This window comes from Mirounga leonina, unplaced genomic scaffold (genome assembly GCF_011800145.1).
Source record: "Mirounga leonina isolate KUSES-001 unplaced genomic scaffold, KU_Mleo_1.0 Mir_151, whole genome shotgun sequence".
Classification (NCBI taxonomy): Eukaryota; Metazoa; Chordata; class Mammalia; order Carnivora; family Phocidae; genus Mirounga; species Mirounga leonina.
The window spans coordinates 19445383-19465246 of record NW_023270377.1 but is presented as its reverse complement, the minus strand read 5'-3'; the positions used below and the strand labels follow the sequence as shown (position 1 = coordinate 19465246).

The 19864-nt window shown below is 38.6% G+C and overlaps 1 long non-coding RNA gene across 1 annotated transcript in view; it reads right to left on the bottom strand.

Moving 5' to 3' along the window:
• Positions 1-19864, bottom strand: part of LOC118012058 — a 95158-nt gene that overhangs the window by 34343 nt on the left and 40951 nt on the right. The window contains exon 3 of the long non-coding RNA XR_004679593.1: positions 19739-19853. This is a non-coding gene — a long non-coding RNA (uncharacterized LOC118012058). The remainder of the gene's footprint in view (positions 1-19738; positions 19854-19864) is intronic.

Genomic DNA, 19864 nt, shown 5'->3' with positions numbered 1-19864 from the left:
TGTCATTATAATGTCATATTTCACAAATCACTGACCAGTAAGAGGCAAGTACAGGAAGTGCAAAGGCCCTGAGGCATGAATGAGCCCAAAGTAGAGAAAGCACAAGACTTCTCCTCTGTGGCTGAGGCAGGACATAAGGTCAAAGTGGTAGATGGCTTCCTCTTTTTACCTGATTGTGACTTTGGGCAATAAAAATAATAGGGAACAGTGTCATGAGTTTAGAATATGACCATCACTATATCATCTTACTTAATCCTCACAGCAGTCTGATAAATAGGAAGATATCTGAAATATTTAACAACAAATATATCATAAGCACTAGCCAATCAGAAAATGCCCACCTCAACCACCACTCTGGCCATACTAGTACAGAATGGCTTGAAATCAGGGACCACCATGGCTCCCTTGAACAGGTGAGGAAACTGAGTTCAGACATGATGGAGTCACCACGAAGTTATACAACTGGCCATTTTACCCCAAACTGTATTTTGAAACCAGCAAGTATACTACCTCTGATAAATGCTGTTCATCAGATTCAGGGAATATAATAGGAAAATAAGGAATTTGGAGATTCATTGTCCACACTGTGGGAGAGGGAGCATGTGATAGGAGTATGAACTCACAGAACCAGCCCTGGAACTGGCACTAAGTAGCTAGTGCCAGCAGCCTCAGAAAACCTTCAGCCTATGGATGGTAACATCACATATTTCTTGAGTGGTATTCTCAACTGGGGGAAATTCTGTTCTCCAAGAGACAAGTGGAAAGTTTTAGTTGTCACAAAAGGTTGGTGTGGGGTGGTGGAGAGCTAGTGGCTTCTAGTGGCCCTCCCCAGAGGTCAAGGATGCTGCTGAGAACACCATAATGGACAGAACAGCCCCCACTGCAAAGAACTATAGTATCAAAGTTGAGAAACGCTGTTCTAGGGGCCAGGGAGGTAACAGACACAGTGAAGAGTGTCTGGTGTGACATTAGGGAGTGGTGGAGACTATGGCAAGTTGTAGAATGCATATACTTTCTAAAGGCATTTCATACAAATATTTATAAACTTCTGTGAACTAAAGAGAACACACATGCAGACCAGTTTCAACCTGTTTTTGGCCTAATTTCAACCCTGGTTACAATTTTCTCTTTTTCTTTTTACAGGTGAAGATGAAAGTGTCTTCTAGTCACACGGAAGTACATATGTTCATGAGTGTGCATTGACAAGAAGATTTATTTTTAATTATTTTCCAGAGAAAGACCCTCCATCCCTCTTAGAACTAAGTCTCCATTCTTTTGCTTCTTCCTCTGCTCTATACTTTCTCCCTCCTTCAATTACAGCAACCTCCTTCCTCTCAGTCTGGCTTTAGCAAAGGTGTAGGCCAGCTGCTCCCCTCCCAGTGGAGGAACTCCTGGTTTAAGTTTTGATGGCTTCACGTTGCTTAAAGCCTCTGGGAAGGAGGCCCCTTCACTTGCATTACCCCTTTAGCCTTTAGAGACTGATGGGCTGGAAAAGGCAGGTTGGCCTCATGTTTTATGACATGCCCCTGGAGTTATTTATGGTTTGTTTATCCATTCAGTGTGGAGCAGTTGTGTGTGGCCTATGACTTTCAGCTCCAGGGTGCATTAACAGATTTAGGGGGAAATTGGCAGTGTCAAACTAAATAGTCGCACTGGGCTTTTCAGCCTCCCCCTGCAAAGCAAACATAGCCTCGATCCCCAGACACTCAGGCACAATGTGATTTCTAGAAAGACAGCGATGACCCCATTGGCCAAGAGGTTGGGAGAAAGCCTGCAATAGGTGAGAAGCTGATGAAATTAAGAGAAAGCAGTTCTCTGCTCATTGGGCTCGGATGATGGGAACAAGTGTGGCCAGAATGAAGCTACGATATGGAAAGTGATAAACACTATAATTGTGATACAGGCAAGCTAAAGGCTGTTGGGACACCCAGGTGAGGTCTCCAAGATCCTAGGAGCATTACTGCACACTGCTGGAGGGGCAGAGCTGCTCTGACGAAGTGCATTTCTGCCCCAATGTGAGATAGGCATTTCGAAACCCTTGTATTGTACAAACAATGGAGCTGATGGAAGAGTGGGATGGGCACACTACCCCAAACCTGCCTAGTGACCAGAGAATGAACAAAAATCATCAGAACCACAGTGTCATTGGACATTAAAAATGATCTGTGGGTGGCCTACTTTATTTAGAGCAGGTCCAATGGGTGCTGGGCAGGACTGACTGCTACAGAGCTCTGAGCGGCTGGTGTCACTCTTAAGGTGGCCAAAGAACTCCTGCAACTTGCTACAGGCTTCTGGGGTGAGGTCCTGGGGAGGAAGCCCTGACTATAATGAAAAAAATTCTAATTTTCCTAAAACACAGCTGAAAAGTTCCTCAAGGCTATGCAGCAGCAGCTCTGGGGGCTTTTCCTCTGTACTCCCATTGACCATGTTAAACTGACACCATTCCCCCATATGTCAATGTTATAATCAATTTGCTTTGCAGAACGTGAGTGGTAGCAAAAGAGTCCATAGAAGAGAAAGAGAAGTCCTGAGGTCCTGGGAACTAATACAAGGTGCCTAAGACTTATGCAGAAGAATATAGGGCCTTGAGTGGTTTCCACAAATATGGAGCTTGGGTTTGCCTTGTGTCTGGCAGGTAATAGCTAAGCCTGCAAGGCATTAAGCAGTCTGTGCAGCAATCAGCAATCAGGAAGCTCAAAGGAGTGGCAGGGCTGGGGGTGGGGGTGGAGGGAGTCAGATGCTCTGGGAGATATGGAAGAAAATGGAGCATTTACATAGACTCACTTCCCAGATGCTAACTTTTAGTGATACTTCTAAACATAGGAGTGCGGGAAGAATGTGGTGAGCAAAGGAGGATAGAACATTCCAGAAATTAAGAAAGTCTGTCTTTTTCCCAGTCATGACAGATCGAAGGAGAAGGTGGAAGGGATGACTGCTGGATGTTTTTTATGGAACAACATTACTCGAATGCTTTCATCAGATTATTGGGGATTCATAGTTTTAATTGTCTATCACTTCTGAGAGGAGAGAGAGTTATAAAGACTTCCAAAAGAATCTTTTTCATCTACACAGTAGGACCCCAAACCCTGGCAAAATAGTAGACATCCAATAACTAATAAATCAAAGAAAGGAAAGGAAGAAATCCACTGATAAAAACAGGGATGAAGTACAGTATTAATAATACTTTTTTAAAAATTTTATTTTAGTATGTTATGTTAGTCACCATACAGTACATCATTAGTTTTTGATGTAGTGATCCACGATTCATTGTTTTCGTATAACACCAAGTGCTCCATACAGTACAGGTCCTCCTTAATACCCATAACTGGGCTAACCCATTCACTCCACCCCCCTGCCTCTAAAACGCTCAGTTTGTTTCTCAGAGTCCATAGTCTCTCATGGTTCATCTCTCCCTCTGATTTTCCCCCCTTCATTTTTCCCTTCCTTCTCCTAATGTCCTCCATGCTACTCATGTTCCACAAATAAGTGAAACCATATGATAATTGACTTTCTCTGCTTGACTTATTTCACTTAGCATAATCTCTTCCAGTCCCATCCATATTGATGCAAAAGTTGGGTATTTTCTGATGGCTGAGTAATATTCCATTGTATATATAGACCACATCTTCTTTATCCATTCATCTGTTGAAGGGCATCTCAGCTTTTTCCACAGTTTGGCTATTGCAGACATTGCTGCTATGAACACTAGGGTGCAAATGGCCCTTCTTTTCACTACAGCTGTGTCTTTGGGGTAATTACCCAGTAGTGCAATTGCTGGGTCATAGGGTAGCTCTATTTTTAATTTTCTGAGGAACCACCACACTGTTTTCCAAAGTGGCTGTACCAACTTGCATTCCCACCAACAGTGTAAGAGGGTTCCCCTTTCTCCACAACCTCTCCAACATTTGTTGTTTCTTGCCTTGTCAATTTTTGCCATTCTAACTGGTGTAAGGTGGTATCTCAGTGTGGTTTTGATTTGAATTTCCCTGATGGCTAATGACAATGAACATTTTTTCATGTGTCTGTTAGCCATTTGTATGTCTTCTTTGGAGACATGTCTGTTCATGTCTTCTGCCCATTTTTTGACTTGATTGTTTTTTGGGGGGAGGGTTCAATTTGAGATGTTCTTTATGATCTTGGATACCAGCCCTTTATCTGTAGTGTCATTTGCAAATATCTTCTCCCATTCTGCGGGTTGCCTCTTAGTTTTGTTGACTGTTTCCTTTGCTGTGCAGAAGCTTTTTATCTTGATGAAGTCCCAAAAGTTCATTTTTGCTTTTGTTTCACTAGCCTTTGGAGATGTATCTCGAAACAAGTTGCTGTGGCCAATGTCAAAGAGGTTACCGCCTATGTTCTCCTCTAGGATTTTAATGGATTCCTGTCTCACATTGAGGTCTTTCATCCATTTTGAGTTTATCTTTGTGTATGGTGTAAGAGAATGGTCGAGTTTCATTCTTCTGAATGTGGCTGTCCAATTTTCCCAGCACCATTTATTGAAGAGACAGTCTTTTTTCCATCGCATATTTTTTCCTGCTTTGTCAAAGATTATTTGACCATAGAGTTGAGGGTCCATATCTGGGCTCTCTATTCTGTTCCATTGGTCTATATGTCTGTTTTTGTGCCAGTACCATGCTGTCTTGGTGATCACTGCTTTGTAATATAGCTTGAAATCAGGCAACGTGATGACCCCAGCTTTGTTTTTCTTTTTCAGCATTTCCTTGGTGATTCGGGGTCTTTTCTGATTCCATATAAATTTTAGGATTGTTTGTTCCAGCACTTTGAAAAATGTCATTGGAATTTTGTTTGGGATGGTGTTGAAGGTATAAATTGCTCTGGGTAGCATAGACATTTAACAATGTTTATTTTTCTGATCCATGAGCATGGAATGTTTTCCCATCTTTTTGTATCTTCTTCAATTTCTTTCATGAGTGTTCTGTAGTTCCTAGAGTATAGATCCTTTACCTCTTTGGTTAAGTTTATTCTGAGGGATCTTATGGTTTTGGTGCTATTGTAAATGGAGTTGTTTCTCTAATTGTTTCAGAAATCAGGTCTCAACTGATACCAAAAGATTGAGATTATTCCCTGCATATTCTCAGACCATACGCTTTAAAACTGGAACTCAATTACAAGAAAAAATTTGGCAGAAATTCAAACACTTGGAAGCTAAAGACCACTCTGCTCAAGAATGTTTGGGTCAACCAGGAAATCAAAGAAGAACTTAAACAATTCATGGAAACCAATGAGAATGAAAACACATTGGTCCAAAACCTATGGGATACTGCAAAGGCAGTCCTAAGGGGGAAATACATAGCCACCCAAGCCTCACTCAAAAAAATAGAAAAATCCTGAATTCACCAACTAACTTTACACCTTAAAGAACTAGAGAAAAAGCAACAAATGATGCCTAAACCATGCATTAGAAGAGAAATAATTAAGATTAGAGCAGAGATCAATGAATTAGAAACCAGAAACACAGTAGATCAGATCAACAAAACTAGAAGCTGGTTCTTTGAAAGAATTAATATGATCAATAAACCACTGGCCAGACTTACCCAAAAGAAGAGAAAGGACCAGAATTAATAAAGTTATGAGTGAAAGGGGAGAGATCACGACAAACACCAAGGAAATAGAAACAATTATTAGAAATTATTATCAACAACTATATGCCAATAAATTGAGCAACCTGGAAGAAATGGATGCCTTCCTGGAAATGTATAAACTCCCAAGACTAAAACAGGAAGAAACTGACAACCTGAATAGGCCAATAACCAGTAACGAGATTGAAGCAGTGATCAAAAACCTCCCAAAAAACAAGAGTCCAGGGCCTGATGGATTCCCTGGGGAATTCTACCAAACATTCAAAGAAGAAATAATACCTATTCTCCTGAAGCTGTTTCAAAAAACAGAAACAGAAGGAAAGCTTCCAGACTCATTCTATGAGGCCAGCATTACCTTAATCCCCAAACCAGGCAAAGACCCCATCAAAAAGAATTTCAGGCTGATATCCCTGATGAATATGGATTCCAAAATTCTCAACAAAATCCTGGCTAATAGGATCCAACAATACATTAAAAGGATCATCCACCATGACCAAGTGGGATTTATCCCCATGATGCAAGGGTGGTTCAACATTCACAAATCAATCAATGTGATAGAACACATTAATAAGAGGAGAGAGAAGAACCATATGGTCCTCTCAATTGATGCAGAAAAAGCATTTGACAAAATACAGCATCCTTTCCTATTAAAACTCTTCAGAGTATATGAATAGACAGAACATTCCTCAAGTTCATAAAATCCATCTATGAAAAACCCACAGCGAATATCATCCTCAATGGGGAAAAGCTGAGAGCCTTTCCCTTAAGATCAGTAACACAACAACGATGCCCACTCTCGCCACTATCGTTCAACATAGTACTAGAAGTCCTAGCAACAGCAATCAGACAACAAAAAAAAATAAAAGGTATTCAAATTGGGAAAGAAGAAGTCAAACTCTCTCTTTGAAGATGACATGATACTTTATGTGGAAAATCCAAAAGACTCCACCCCCAAATTACTAGAACTCATCCAGCAATTCAGTAATGTGGCAGGATACAAAATCAATGCACAGAAATCAGTTGCTTTCTTATACTAACAATGCAACTGTAGAATAATACTTCTATCTGGTTTTCATGACTCAGATTTCTACTCTGGCTTTCATATGAACATGTATGAGGTCCTCAAGTGATACCAACATGACCTAAAACAGATACTGTTCTTCCACAAAGCAATTTATTCACTGAGAAATATTAGATAGATCAGATAATCAGATCCTGAACCTGGACAGGACCTTACTGGATGATTTGGTCTAAGTCCCTGCCTCCTGACCACATCACTAAGGAAAATACCAAGCTCAAGGAAACCTAGAGGCAGAAGTCAAACAGGAAACCAGGAACATTTCACATAGCTCATTTGATGTAGGGGGCTTAACCACATGGACAAAAGTATACAAATCAAAGAGTAACAATTATACACTGTAACAATTTATAAACAACCATAAGCAACCAATAACTCCAGTCTTAAGAATAAATGAATGAATGAACAAATGAATGAAAGAAATTTTTCCTCTGGGAATTAGCAATTCTGTTGAACTACTTATCTAACACCTCTATTTGCAAACATCATATTTGATATTCTGCACCTTCAAAGGTGAACCCTTAGGCTACCTCTTCCCTACTGTTTTATCGGGGGTGGATCCAGGTTTTGTGGAGCCTTCAGTGTATGTAGTCTATGAGGCCCTCTTAAATGAAATGATTACAGAATTACAAAAACAAAATTGCTAGGTACTCTCCCAGCTGGTATTAGGGAGAGGCCCTGAAGCTTACGTTCTTCAGCTTCTTGCTAAAGTTGTCCTTGCTGTGAGAATGTTTCTCTAGGTGTCAGGAGCTTGAGAAAACAGTCTGGGACCAGACACTCCCTTCTGCCTGCCTACCAATTCATGGATCTGGCTTCATTGCCACCCACCTCCCAAGATGGAAGCCTTCCTCTGTTGCCAGGAACATTTTCTCAGCATCCTGGTGGATGGGTTTGGAAGGGGGGGTGCTTATTTTACCTCTTCCATTCATCCTCTGTCCACACACACACACACACACACACACACACACACACACAACCACTGACACTCTGCTCTCTCTGAGTTAAGCACTGTGCTGTGTTGTAGGAATACAAAGACAAGTGGATACATCCATGTACTCATTTTCTATTGCTGCATAGCAAACTCTCACTAATTTAGCAGTTTGAAACAACACGCACATACTACTTCATGTTTCTGGGGTCCTGAGTTCCAGCACAGCATATTCGGGTCCTCTGCTCAGGTTGTCACAGGGCTGCATGTAAGGTATTGACCCAATCAATTTCTCATCCAAAGACTAGGCTAGAGAAGAATCCACTTCAAGCTCAAGCAGACTGTTAGAAGGCTTCATTTCCTTTGTATGGGTGAGAGCCCCAGCTCCTTACTACCTCTCAGCCTTGGGATCCTAGAGACTGTGCACAGTTTTCTGGGATGTGACATTCTCAGTAGGCAGTTTATAGTGCAGTTGTTTGCTTCTTCAAGGACAGAAGGAGAAGTTCTCTCTGTCATTTTCTTTCTTTTTTTTTTTTTAATTTTATTCATTCATTTTAGAGAGAGTGAGTGGGGAGGGGCAGAAGGAGAGGGAGAGAGAGAATCTCAAGCAGACTCCACACTGAGTGTAGAGCCCAACACAGGGCTCGATCCCAAAATGGGGAGATCATGACTTCAGCTGAAACCAAGAGTCAGGGGCTCAACCGACTGTGCTGCCCAGGTGCCCCTCTCTCTATCATTTTCTAAGATGAAGTCTTATATAACAAAACATAATGGAAGGAGTGACATTCCAGCACATTTACCTTATAATGTAACCTGTTCATGGGACTGATATCCCATCACCTTTGCTATACTCTTGGTTAGAAGCCCTGACCACCCTCAAAGGGATTATCCATAGGTCACTGGGGGTCCACCTTAGGATGCATCCTCCACCTACCATCCACTTTGAAACTTCTAGGAGCTCTTATTTCAATAATTTGTTTCAAATTACTGGAATCTGCTCTCATTCTAAATATTTGGAAAATTCTTCTGTCTGTATTATATTAAAACCTAATTGGTTGGTCGGAGCAAGATGGTGGAGCTGTAGGAGACCTGGATTTCGTCTGGTCTCAGGAATTCAGCTGGATAGGGATCAAACCATTCTGAACACCTACAAACTCAACAGGAGATTGAAGAAAAGAGTAGCAACAACTCTCTGAACAGAAAAGCGACCACTTTCTGGAAGGTAGGACGTGCGGAGAAGTGAATCCCAGGTGATATTCGGGCGGAAAGAGGGCGGGGGAGGGGGCCTCCGTCAGCCACTTCTGGCAAGTGATAGAGCATCAGAGCACAAAACTGCAACTTTTAGAAGTCTGCTCTGCTGAGGGACGTCGGTCCAGTGGCTAAGTGGGAGGGTGGAACCCTCGTGGGACAGTGTGGTCTAAGGACCCTTGGGGTCACAGAAAGACCAGGAGTGCCTGAATGTGGCAGAGCTCCCAGGTATCAAAGCGGGGAAGCCGGCTGCAGAGACGGAGCCGAGGCGCGGGCTCTCAGCTCAGGGTTGCCATAAACTGTGATCTGCGGCACAGTCGGGCCACTGCTCCTCCAGCAGGGACCCAACAAGCGGCAGATCTGGGGAGACTCACCTTCATCCCCCGGGAGGAGTGGCGCAGGAGTGCACCACAGGGATCTGCTGGGTTTGGAGACTCCACACAGAGTCAGGTGCAAGAGATAGAAATGCTGGGGTGCCTGGGTGGCTCAGTTGGTTAAGCGACTGCCTTCGGCTCAGGTCATGATCCTGGAGTCCCAGGATCGAGTCTCGCATCGGGCTCCCTGCTCGGCGGGGAGTCTGCTTCTCCCTCTGACCCTCCTCCCTCTCATGCTCTGTTTCTCATTCTCTCTGTCTCAAATAAATAAATAAAATCTTAAAAAAAAAAAAAGAGATAGAAATGCTTGGTCACAGGCTGGGTGAGCGTGGGGTGCGGCCGGAGACCAGGGAGATGGGAGTGACTGACTGCTTTTCTCTGGGGGCTCACTGAGAAGCAGGGCCCAGAGTTCTTGGCTCCTCTGGGACAGACATTGGGAGGCCGCCATTTTCACTCTCAGCCTCCAAAGCTGTAGGGAAAGCCTTCAGGGAACAAAAGCTCTGGAGAGCAAACCCGAGCAGATTACTTAGCCCGGACTGGGCAAGGGCGCAGCAATTCTGCCGCTGGCAAAGACATTTGGGAACCATGGCAACAGGCCCCTCCCTCAGAAGATCAGCAAGAACAGCCAGCCAAGACCAAGTTTACCGATCAATGAGAAAGGTAGAACTCCAGCGCTTGGGGAATACTGCACATAGAATCCATGGCTTTTTTACTATGATTCTTTAGTCTTTCAAAGTTAATTTTTTTAACTGTCTTTTTTTTTTTTATTTTTCTTTTTCCCTTTTTCAACCAACATCTTATCAATCCCTTTTTTAAAAAACATTTTTATTTTTCATTTTTAGAGTCATATTCTATCCCTTCATAGTAGTTACCCTTCTTTTTGGCATATATATATAAGTTGTTCTCTCTTTAAAATTTTGACATAGTTTCTTCTAACAGATCAAAATATACCCTAAATCTCTAGTGTATGCCTTTGTTCTAGTCTCCTGCCTGATCACATTCTCTCCCTTTTTTTTTCTTTTTTTAATCCTCTTCTTTCTTTTTTCAAACAACTTTCAAATTCCTTTTATAAAATTTTTTATAATTTTCATCTTTACAGTCATATTCCATCCCTTCATCATATCAACCCTTATTTTTGTGCATATATAAGTTTTTCTTTCTTTAAAATTTTGGGAGGCACTTTCTTCTAACAGACCAAAATACACCCAAAATCTAGTGTGTGGAACTGACCTATGCACCAGCCTGATCATATTTGATCATATTCTGTTTTTTTGTTTTGTCCTGTTTTTGTTTGTTTTTAACTTTTTCTTTTTCTTTTTTTTTTTTCTTTTTCTTTTTTCTTTCTTTCCCTTTCTTTTCCCATGGCATCAGGTCTTTTCTGATTTGTTTAGAGTATATTTTCTGGGCACATTGTTACTCTGTTAGCATTTTGTTCTATCATTCATCTATTCTCCTCTGGACAAAATGACAAGACAGAAAAAAATCACCTCAACAAAAAGAACAAGAGGTAGTACCGACTGCCAAGGAACTATTCAATACGGACGTAAGTACGATGTCGGATCTAGAGTTCAGAATGATGATTTTAAAGACACTAGCTGGGCTTGAAAAAAGCATGGAAGTTATTAGAAAAACCCTTTCTGGAGAAATAAAAGAACTAAAATCTAACCAAGTCAAAATCAAAAAGGCTATTAATGAGGTGCAATCAAAAATGGGGATGCTAACTGCTAGGATAAATGAGGCAGAAGAGAGAATCAGTGATATAGAAGACCAAATGATGGAAAATAAAGAAGCTGAGAAAAAGAGATAAACAACTACTGGATCACGAGGGCAGAATTCGAGAGATAAGCGATACCATAAGATGAAACAATATTAGAATAATTGGGGTCCCAGAAGAAAAAGAAAAAGAGAGAGGGGCAGAAGGTATATTGGAGCAAATTATAGAAGAGAACTTCCCTAATTTGGGGGAGGAAACAGGCATCAAAATCCAGGAAGCACAGAGAACCCCTCTCAAAATCAATAAAAATAGGTCAACACCCCGACATCTAATAGTAAAACTTACGAATCTCAGAGACAAAGAGAAAATCCTGAAAGCAGCTCGGGAGAAGAGATATGTAAACTACAATGGTAGAAACATTAGATTGGCAACAGACCTATCCACAGAGACCTAGCAGGCCAGAAAGGACTGGCAGGATATATTCAGAGCACTAAATGAGAAAAATATTCAGCCAAGAATACTATATCCAGCTAGGCTGTCATTGAAAATTGAAGGAGAGATAAAAAGCTTCCAGGACAAACAAACACTAAAGGAATTTGCAAACACAAAACCAGCCCTACAAGAAATATTGAAAGGGGTCTTCTAAGCAAAGGGAGAGCCTAAAAGCAACATAGACCAGAAAGGAACACAGACAATATATGGTAACAGTCACCTTACAGGCAATACAATGGCACTAAATTCCTATCTTTCAATAGTTACCCTGAATGCAAATGGGCTAAATGTGCCAATCAAAAGACACAGGCTATCAGATTGGATTAAAAAACAAGACCCATCGATATACTGTCTGCAAGACACTCATTTTAGACCCAAAGACACCCCCAGATTGAAAGTGAGGTGGTGGAAAACCATTTACCATGCTAATGGACACCAAAAGAAAGCTGGGGTGGCAATCCTTATATCAGACAAATTAGATTTTAAACCAAAGGCTGTAATAAGAGATGAGGAAGGACACTTAATTGGCTTATATAACTGGCTGCTCCCATGTTAGGGGCATAGATATTTACAATTGTTAGATCTTCTTGTTGGATAGACCCTTTCAAATACATGGAAGCTAAAGAGGATCCTACTAAAGAATGAATGGGTCAACCAGGAAATTAAAGAAGAATTAAAAAAATTCATGGAAACCAATGAAAATGAAAACACAACTGTTCAAAATCTTTGGGATGCAGCAAAAGCAGTCCTAAGAGGCAAGTATATAGCAATACAAGCCTCTCTCAAGATACAAGAAAGGTCTCAAATACACAACTTAACCCTACACCTAAAGGAGCTGGAGAAAGAACAGCAAATAAAGCCTAAACCCAGCAGGAGAAGAGAAATAATAAAGATCAGAGCAGATATCAATGAAATAGAAACTAAAAGAACAGTAGAACAGATCAACGAAACCAGGAGCTGGTTCTTTGAAAGAATTAACAAGATTGATAAACCCCTGGCCAGACTTATCAAAAAGAAAAGAGAAATGACCCAAATCAAAGAAATCGTGAATGAAAGAGGACAGATCACAACCAACGCCAAAGAAATACAAACAATTATAAGAACATATTATGAGCAACTCTATGCCAGCAAATTAGATAACCTGGAAGAAATGGATGCATTCCTAGAGATGTATCAACTACCAAAACTGAACCAGGAAGAAATAGAAAACCTGAACAGGCCTATAACCACTAAGGAAATTGAAGCAGTCATCAAAAATCTCCCAACAAACAAAAACCCAGGGCCAGATGGCTTCCCAGGGGAATTCTACCAAACATTTCAAGAAGAATTAATACCTATTCTTCTGAAACTGTTCCAAAAAATAGAAATGGAAGGAAAACTTCCAAACTCGTTTTATGAGGCCACCATTACCTTGATCCCAAAACCAGACAAAGACCCCATCAAAAAGGGGAATTACAGACCAATGTCCTTGATGAACATGGATGCAAAAATTCTCACCAAAATACTAGCCAATACGATCCAACAGTACATTAAAAGGATTATTCACCACGACCAAGTGGGATTTATCCCTGGGCTGCAAGGTTGGTTCAATATCCGCAAATCAATCAATGTGATACATTAACAAAAGAAAGAACAAGAATCATATGATCCTCTCAATAGATGCAGAAAAAGCATTTGACAAAGTACAGCATCCTTTCTTGATCAAAACTCTTCAGAGTATAGACATAGAGGGTACATACCTCAATATCATAAAAGCCATCTATGAAAAACCTACAGCGAATATCATTCTCAATGGGGAAAAACTGAGAGCTTCCCCCCTAAGGTCAGGAACATGGCAGGGATGTCTACCATCACCACTGCTTTCAACATAGTATTAGAAGTCCTAGCCACAGCAATCAGAGAACAAAAAGAAATATAAGGCATCCAAACTGGCAAAGAAGAAGTCAAACTCTCACTCTTTGCAGATGATATGATACTTTAGGTGGAAAACCCAAAACTGCTAGAACTCATACAGGAAGTCAGTAAAGTGGCAGGATATAAAATCAATGCACAGAAATCAGTGGCATTCCTATACACCAACAACAAGACAGAAGAAAGAGAAATTAAGGAGTCGATCCCATTTACAATTGCACCCAAAACCATAAGATACCTAGGAAAAAATCTAACCAAAGAGGTAAAGAATCTGTACTCAGAAAACTATAAAATACTCATGAAAGAAATTGAGGAAGACACAAAGAAATGGAAAAACGTTCCATGCTCATGGATTGGAAGAACAAATATTGTGAAGATGTCAATGCTACCTAGAGCAATCTACACATTCAATGCAATCCCCATCAAAATACCATCCACTTTTTTCAAAGAAATGGAACAAATAATCCTAAAATTTGTATGGAACCAGAAAAGACCCCGAATAGCCAGAGGAATGTTGAAAAAGAAAAGCAAAGCTGGCGGCATCACAATTCCAGACTTCAAGCTCTATTACAAAGCTGTCATCATCAAAACAGACACATAGATCAATGGAACAGATTAGAGAGCCCATAAATGAACCCTCAACTCTATGGTCAACTAATCTTCGACAAAGCAGGAAAGAATGTCCAATGGAAAAAAGACAGTCTCTTCAACAAATGGTGTTGAGAAAATTGGACAGCCACATGCAGAAGAATGAAACTGAACCATTTCTTTACACCACACACAAAAATAGACTCCAAATGGTTGAAAGACCTAAATGTGAGACAGGAGTCCGTCAAAATCCTAAAGGAGAACACACGCAGCAACCTCTTCAACCTCAGCCACAGCAACTTCTTTCAGACACATCATCAAAGGCAAGGGAAGCAAGGGCAAAAATGAACTATTGGGACTTCATCAAGATAAAAAGCTTTTGCACAGCAAAGGAATCAGTCAACAAAACCAAAAGACAACTGACAGAATGGGAGAAGATATTTGCAAATGACATATCAGATAAAGGGCTAGTATCCAAAATCTATAAAGAACTTATCAAACTCAACACCCAAAGAATAAAGAATCCAATCAAGAAATGGGCAGAAGACATGAACAGACATTTTTCCAAAGAAGACATCCAAATGGCCAACAGATACATGAAAAAGTGCCCAACATCGCTCGGCATCAGGGAAATCCAAATCAAAACCTCAGTGAGATACCACCTCACACCAGTCAGAATGGCTAAAATTAACAAGTCAGGAAACGACAGATGTTGGCAGGGATGCAGAGAAAGGGGAACCCTCCTACAGTGTTGGTGGGAATGCAAGCTGGTGCAACCACTCTGGAAAACAGTATGGAGGTTCCTCAAAAAGTTGAAAATAGAGCTACCATATGATCTAGCAATTGCACTACTGGGTATTTACCCCAAAGATACAAATGTAGGGATCTGAAAGGGTACGTGCACCCCGATGTTTAGAGCAGCAATGTCCACAATAGCCAAACTGTGGAAAGAGCCAAGATGTCCTTCGACAGATGAGTGGATAAAGAAGATGTGGTGTATATATACAATGGAATATTATGCAGCCATCAAAAGGAATGAGATCTTGCCATTTGCAACGACACAGAATGAACTGGAGGGTGTTATGCTGAGCGAAATAAGTCAATCAGAGAAAGACATGTATCATATGACCTCACTGATATGAGGAATTCTTAATCTCAGGAAACAAACTGAGGGTTGCTGGAGTGGGGGGTGGGGTGGGAGGGATGCGGTGGCTGGATGATAGACACTGGGGAGTGTATATGCTATGGTAAGTGCTGTGAATTGTACAAGACTGTTGAATCACAGATCTGTACCTCTGAAACAAATAATGCAATATATGTTAAGAAAAAAAAGAAGAAGAAGAAGAAGAAGATAGCAGGAGGGGAAGAATGAAGGGGGGGAAAATCGGAGGGGGAGATGAACCATGAGAGATGATGGACTCTGAAAAACAAACTGAGGGTTCTAGAGGGGAGCAGGGTGGGAGGATGGGTTAGCCTGGTGATGGGTATTAAAGAGGGTACATTCTGCATGGAGCACTGGGTGTTATGCACAAACAATGAATCATGGAACACTACATCAAAAACTAATGATGTAATGTATGGTGATTAACATAACAATAAAAAATTTAAAAAACCTAATTTGTTTAATTTAACCAAAGAAGATCAGTGCTCCCATTTAGTAGGAGTTAGGACTTCTCACAATTCCAACTGTCAGGAACATAGCTTATACTATGTATATATAGATCTATCTACATATGTCTGTCTGATGCATTCAAAAGAATATTTGTACGTGTTGAGCCCCAATAATAATAGGAACTCATGCACCTGTATTCCAATTTCAAACCTAGACCACTACGCACTCCATTCTATCTCCCTGTGTACTTCCTATTCCATACCACCTATTTTAATCATTCTCTTAAATTCAGTAATGATCATGTCTTTGCCTTTTTTGTATTTAACTGCCCCCCCAATATAGTCCTTTTGTTAAATTCAAAACTGTATAAAAATGGCAAGACATACCACAGAATTTCCCACATCTGGCTTTTTCCACACAACATCTGTTTTTGAAATTGATCACTGCTTCTTCATGTAGCTGTAAATCAATCATTTCCACTCAAACTCTTCTATTGTGCAAAATGCCACAAATAAATATTCATTTCTTATCAGTGTACACTTAAGTTCTTTCCTGTTTTTACTCTCAATGATGCTGCCATAAACATTCTTACATGTCTCCTAGTACACATATGCAAGGATTTTTCTGGAGTATACACCTAAATGTAAAATCACTGGGTCTGAAGGGATGCAGAGATTCAATTTTACAAGGAATGACAAATTGTTTTACACAATAGTTGTATTAATATAAACTCAACTTATGAGTTCTCTTTAACCTACTTCCTCACCAACACTTGGCATTGTAAGACTTCTTGATATTGCCAATTGAAGAGCTTTAAAGGGTTTTCGTTTTGATCTTAGTTTGTTCTCTTGCATATTAATAAGACCAATATTTTATATTTGTATTTGCCATTTACATTTTCATCTATGAAATGCCAGTTTAAATGATTTTCCTGTTTTTCCATTGTTTATATTTTTTCTTGCTGATCTGCAGAAGTTCCTCATATATGCAGGAGCATTGTTAATTCTTGGGTCAATAAAACATCTTCTCATAATATATAGCTTGTTTTTCACTTTCTTTTTAATATCTTCTAATAAAGAGAAATTTTAATTTTTATTATAGATTTCTCAATCATTTCTTTGCGGTTAGCCTTACTGTGTTCTATTTAAGAAATCTCTTCCTATCTCAAGGATAGGGAAAATAAAATTATTTTCCTTTATATTTTCAGTTTTTTAACTGAAAATATCTACACAAAAGGAGAGGCTAAGTATCATAAAAATATAATTATTTCCATCTTTAATGATTTATACATTCAGTGTAATTCCCATTAAAATAGTCCTAAATAATTCTTTAGAAACTTAGCAACTTTATTCTAAAATTTAGATAGAAGAAAAAAGAGCTTGGAATAGCCAAGTCACTCCCAAAATAAAAGCATACAATTGAACTTAATCCTACCATACATCTATGTGTATACTCATATACTGATGTAATACTGATATAATGATATGCATCTATACCTTTATTCATATATAAGTGTATATGTATATAAATATTTACATTTATATTCTTATATACATATATACTATTTATATTTAATTATACATTTATATAAGTATAGATCATATATGCATTATATATAATTTTAAGAATATACTTATAAAATTATATAAGGATATTCATATTACCTATAATTTTATATATATATATATACACACAATAAGTATTTATAAAATGTACTTGTATCAATGTATATTTAAATCTATAAAATATGTGTTGGATTTCATCAAATGCTTTTTTGGCATCTATTGAGATGATTATATATATATTTTTCTATGTTCAGTTCATGTGGTAAATTACATTCATAGATTTCTAGTGTGAAACTGCTATTGCTTTGTGGAATGTACTGAATTTTATTATGGTGTATCATAGTTTTATACACTATTCATTTTATTTTGCTAATGTTTTATTTAACGATTTTACATCTATGTTTTTGAGTGAGATTGACCTGTGTTTTTTTTTTTTCTTTCTGTCTTTGCATGATTTTGAATCAAAATTACATTGACCTCATAGAATGACTTAAGGAAGTTTCCTTCTCTCTAATCTCAAAAGAGTTCTATTGTAACATTGGAACGATCATTTTCTTGAAAGTTCTGTGCTGACCTTCAGTTAAGTGTGTAGCAGCATACCTGTGCTGACTGTTCATGACCAGCATTGAATATGATTGTTTAGGACACACACTATACTCATTGTTAATGATTTTAAGTTACGTCTTGCAAAACACTAGCCTGTAAAATAATTTGGGCTTATTGTTTCCTTCACAGGGTTACTGTTAACTACAGATTGAATTTCATTAATTTTTATAGAACGCCCCAGGCTTTCTATTTTTTATTGAGTCAATTTTGATGTCTTTTTTTTTTTGGAGGAGGAATTTGTTATTCCATCTAGGTTTCCAAATGTATTGCGACCCAAAATTTTTATGCTGTTTTCTTGTTGTTTTTATACCTCTGTTACGTCTATAGTTATGTTCCTTTTTCATGTCCCATATTTTTATTTGTGCCATCTCTTTCTCAATCAATCTTGGCAGATATTTCTCTGAAAATGTTAACGAAAAATAAGTTTTGCTTTGGTGGTCTATTTCATTTGTTCATTTCATTAGCTTTCCATCTTATTACTTTCTCTTCTTATCTTTATTATTTCCTTTCTTCTACTTGCTGGGATTTATTTTGTTTTCTTTTTTAATGTCTTAATTTGGATTGTTAGTTCATTACTTTTCAGTTACTACAGTTACTAAAGAGTGATTTTTCATCTTATTGTCAAATATAATTAGACAAGGCTCCAACTTTTCTTCTTAGTACTATTTTCACTGGATCTTTAAAAGTTATGTATATAATATTTTCATTTTCATTTAGTTGTAAGGATTTTTAAAAATGTTATCATTACTTTTTAACCCATTAGATATTTAGACTTTTTTAAATAAAACAAAAATGGATGTATTTTAATGCATCTTTTTGTTAATGATTTCTATTTTAATTTCACTTTGTCAGAGAACATGCCCTGTAAATATCTATATGTTGGACATCTGTGAAGACTTACAGAGCCTAGAATATAGTTGGGCTTTATAAACGTTCCACATGGGCTTCAAATGGATGTATGGGATTGCTTTTTTGGATATGACTTCTCTATATGTTATTAAGTCAAGCTTGTGATTTCAATATTCACTTATTAATATGCTAATCATTATCACTGTTTTTTTTTTAAGATTTTATTTATTTATTTGACAGAGAGAGACACAGCGAGAGAGAGAACACAAGCAGGGGGAGTGGGAGAGGGAGAAGCAGGCTTCCTGCGGAGCAGGGAGCCCGATGCGGGACTCGATCCCAGGACGCTGGGATCATGACCTGAGCTGAAGGCAGATGCTTAACAACCGAGCCACCCAGGCGCCCCAATCATTATCACTATTAATATTATTTTACTTCTTGACCTATCAATAATTGAGAAGTGTGTGTTGAAATCTCACATGAAGACAGTAGATTTGTATTTTTCTTCCTCTACATCTAATTTCTTTTATTTCAAGCATAGTTAATTATTTACAAGTTTATAATTGGTATTAAACAATTCTTATGGAATTAATCCTTTAACTCTGTTACTAATAATGTCTCTTTTATTTGCAGAATAATAAATATGGTGTCATTTATATAAATTTTAAAACATGCAGATATGTTTATGGATATTATGGAGAAAGATATTAAAATAAGATTTTTCCTATTGTTCCAGTGGACTGTGTCTGCCAAGCTGAAAATACCCATTCATTCTAAAGAGGTTATTATATGGGTGGCAAATCATTTTCACCAAGTCTGGGACTAGTCTTCTTTTTTTAACAGTATCTTCTGGAGATCAAATGTATAGCATAGTGACAACAGTTAGCAACACTGAGTTGTATACTTGAAGTTTGCTAAGAGGATAGATCTTAAATCTTCTCAACACACACACACACACATACACACAGTAGCAACTATGTAGATGTGATGGGCAAGTTATTTAGCTTGATTGTGGTAATTTTTTCTCTCTCTATATAGTTGCATACCTTCAGTATATACACTTTTTATATGTTAAAGACATCTCAGTAAAGTTGCTACAAAAAGACACACAAAAATATAGATTGACAAATTCAACAATTTAAAAAATTTAAATGATTATTTCTCGAACAGTTACAATACCTTTTGCTTTCAATGGTTACCAGAGTTTTCTTTTGGTATTTTTCCACCATGTCTTTTCTCATTCTTTCATTTTTTTTATACTTTCACTTTCAGGCATTCCATCTTCTTATGTTTCCTGTAAAGAGT